Below are 3,400 nucleotides of genomic sequence, written 5' to 3' on the forward strand. Positions count from 1 at the left end.
TGGGTCAGTTTCTGTGTGTTCAGTCAGTTTGTCATCAGTGGGTCAGTTTCTGTGTGTTCAGTCAGGTTGTGGTCAGTGGGTCAGTTTCTGCATGTTCGGTCAGGTTGTGTTCCATGGGTCAGTTTCTGTGAGGTGTTTCAGGTTGTGGTCAATGGCTCAGTTTCTATGTCTTTGGTCTAGTTGTGGTCAGTGGATCAGTTTCAGTGTGTTCGGTCAGGTTGCGGTCAGAGGGTCAATTTGTGTGTGTTCGGTCAGATTGTTGTCAGTGGGTAAGTTTCTGTGTGTTCAGTCAAGTTGTGTTCAGTGGATCAGTTTCTGTGTGCTCAGTAATATTGTGGTCTCTGGTTCAGTTTCTGTGAGCTCGGTCACGTTGTGGCCAGTGGCTTAATTTCTGTTTGATTGGTCAGGTTGTGGTAAGTGGGTCAGTTTTTTGTGTGTTCTATTAGGGTCTATTCAGTGGGTCAGTGTCTGTGTGATCCGTCAGCTTTTGGTGACTGGTTGTATGTCTGTGTGTTCAGTCAGGTTGTGGTCAGTGAGTCAGTTTCTGTGTGTTCCGTCAGGTTGTGGTCAGTGGGTCAGTTTCTGTGCGTTCGGTCAGTTTGTGGTCAGTTGCTGAGTTTATGTGTGTTCGGTAAGGTTGTGTTCAGTGGGTCAGTTTCAGTGTGATCGTTCAGGTCATGGTCATTGGGTCAGTTTATGTGTGATTGGTCAGCCTGTGGTTACTGGGTCAGTTTCTTTGTGCTCGGTCAGTTTGTGGTCAGTGGGTCAGTTTCTGTGTGTTCGGTCAGGTTGTGGTCAGTGGGCCAGTATCTCTGTATTTGGTCAGATTGTGGTCAGTTGGTCAGCTTCTGTTTGTTTGGTCATGTTGTATTCAATGGTTCAGTTTCTGTGGGATCAGTCAGGTTGTGTTCAATGGGTGAGGTCCTGTGTGTTCGGTCAGTGGGTCAGTTTCTGTGTGTTCGGTCAAGTTGTGATAAGTGGGTCAATTTCTGTGTGCTTACTAATATTGTGGTCTCTGGGTCAGCTTCTATGAGCTCGGTCAGGTTGTGTTCAGTGGGTCAGTTTCTGTTTGTTTGGTTAGGTTGTGGTAAGTGGGTCAGTTTCTGTGTGTTCGTTCAGTTTGTGGTCGGTCGGTGAGTTTAAGTGTGTTCATCAGGTTTTGTTCAGTGTGTCTGTATCAGTGTGATCGTTCAGGTCATGGTCATTGGGTCAGTTTATGTGTGATCGGTCAGCCTGTGGAAACTGGGTCACTTTCTTTGTGCTAGGTCAGCTTGTGGTCACTGGGTCAGTGTCAGTGTGGTCGGTCAGTCTGTGGTCAGTGTGTCAGTTTCTGTGTGTTCGGTCAGGTTGTGGACAGCGGGTCAGTTTCTGTTTGTTTTGACATGTTGTGATCAGTAGGTCAGTTTATGTGTGCTCGGTCAATTTGTTTTCAGTGGGTCAGTTTCTGTGTGTTCGGTCAGGTTGTGGTCAGTGGTTCAGTTTATATGTGCTTGGTCAGGTTGTGGTCAGTGTGTCAGTTTCTGTGTGTTCAGTCAGGTGCTGGTCAGTGGGTCAGATTCTGTGTGTTTGGTCAGGTTGTGATCAGTGGGTCAGTTTCTGTGTGTTCGGTCAGGTTGTGTTCAGTGGGTCTGTTTCTCTGTGTTCGTTCATGTTGTGTTCAGTGGGTCAGTTTATATGAGTTGGATCAGGTTGTGGTAAGTGGGTCATTTTCGTTCTGTTTGGTCAGTTTGTCATTAGTGGGTCAGTTTCTTTGTGTTTGATCAGGTTGTGGTCAGTGGGTCAGTTTATGTACGTTCGGCCAGGTTGTGGTCAGTGGTCAGTTTCTGTGCGATCTTTCAGTTTGTGGTCAGTGGCTCAGTATCTGTGTGTTTGGTCTAGTTGTGCTAAGTGGTCAGTTATTGTGACTTTGGTCAGGTTGTGTTCAATGAATCAGTTTCTGTGTGTTCGATCAGCTTTAGTTTAGTGGGACAGTTTCTGTGTGTTCAGTCAGGTTGTGTTCAGTGGGTCAGTTTTGGTGTGTTTGGTCAGGTTGTGGTCAGTGGGTCAGTTACTCTGTGTTCGGCCAGATTGTGGTCAATGGGTCAGTTTCGGTGTGTTTGGTCAGTTTGTGGTCAGTGGGTCAGTTTATGTGTGTTCCGTCAGGTTGTGGTCAGTGGGTCAGGTTCTATGTGTTCGGCCAGATTTTGGTCAGTGGGTCAGTTTCGGTGTGTTTGGTCAGTTTGTGGTAATTGGGTCAGTTTATGTGTGTTCAGTCAGGTTGTGGTCAGTGGGTCAGTTGCAGTGTGTTCAGTCAGCTTGTGGTCCGTGGGTCAGTTTCTGTGTGTTCGGTCAGTTTGTGGTCAGTGGGTCAGTTCCTCTGTGTTCGGTCAATTTCTGATAACTGGGTCAGTTTCTGTGTGCTCAGTAATATTGTTGTCTCTGGGTCAGTTTCTGTATGCTCGGTCAGGTTGTGGCCAAAGCGTCAGCTTCTCTTTGTTTGGTCAGGTTGTGGTAAGGTGGTCAGTTTTTTGTGTGTTCATTCAGGTTGTGTTCAGTGGGTCAGTATCTGTGTGATCGGTCAGCTTTTGGTCACTGGTTGTGTGTCTGTGTGTTCGGTCAGGATGTGGTCAGTGAGTCAGTTTCTGAATGTTTGGTCAGGTAGTGGTCACTGGGTTAGTTTCTGTCAGATCTTTCAGGTTGTGGTCAATGGCTCAGTTTCTGTGTGTTCGGCCAGTTTGTGGTCTGTGGGTCATTCTCTGTGTCTTTGTTCAGGTTGTGGTCAGTGGGTTACTTACTGTATGTTCTGTCAAGTTGTTGCTATTGGGTCAGTTTCTATGTCCTTGTTCAGGTTGTTGTCAGAAATTCATTTAATTTGTGTTCGTTAATTTGTAGTCAGTGGTCAGTTGCTATGTGTTCAGTCAGGGGTGCTCAGTGGTCAAGCTTCTGTCTGTTTGGTCAGGTTGTGTTCAGTGGGTCTGTTTCTGTGTGTTCGGTCAGGTTGTGATCACTGGGTCAGTTTCTGTGTCTTCAGTCAACTTATGGTCAGTGGGTCAGTTTCTTGGTGTCCAGTCAGGTTGTGGTCAGAGTGTAAGTTTCTGTGTGTTCATTCATATTGTGGTAGTGAGTCAGTTTCTGTGTGTTTGTTAAGGTGTGGCCAGTGGGTTAGTTTCTGTGTGTTCGGACACGTTGTCGTCAGTGTGGCAGTTTAAGTGTGGTCAATCAGTTTGTGTTCAGTGGGTCAGTTTCTGTGTGCTTGGTTAGAATGTGGTCAGTGGTTTAGTTTCTGTGTGTTCGTTCAGGTTGTGGTCAGTGGGCCAGTTCCTGTGTGTTCAGTCAACTTGTGGCCAGTGCTACAGTTTCTTGGTGTTCAGTCACGTTGTGGACAGTGGGTAAGTTTCTGTGTTGTCATTCATGTTGTTGT

This window comes from Somniosus microcephalus, unplaced genomic scaffold, assembly GCF_052327205.1.
Source record: "Somniosus microcephalus isolate GS21.2 unplaced genomic scaffold, FLI_Smic_1.0 unresolved_chr8, whole genome shotgun sequence".
Lineage (NCBI taxonomy): Eukaryota > Metazoa > Chordata > Chondrichthyes > Squaliformes > Somniosidae > Somniosus > Somniosus microcephalus.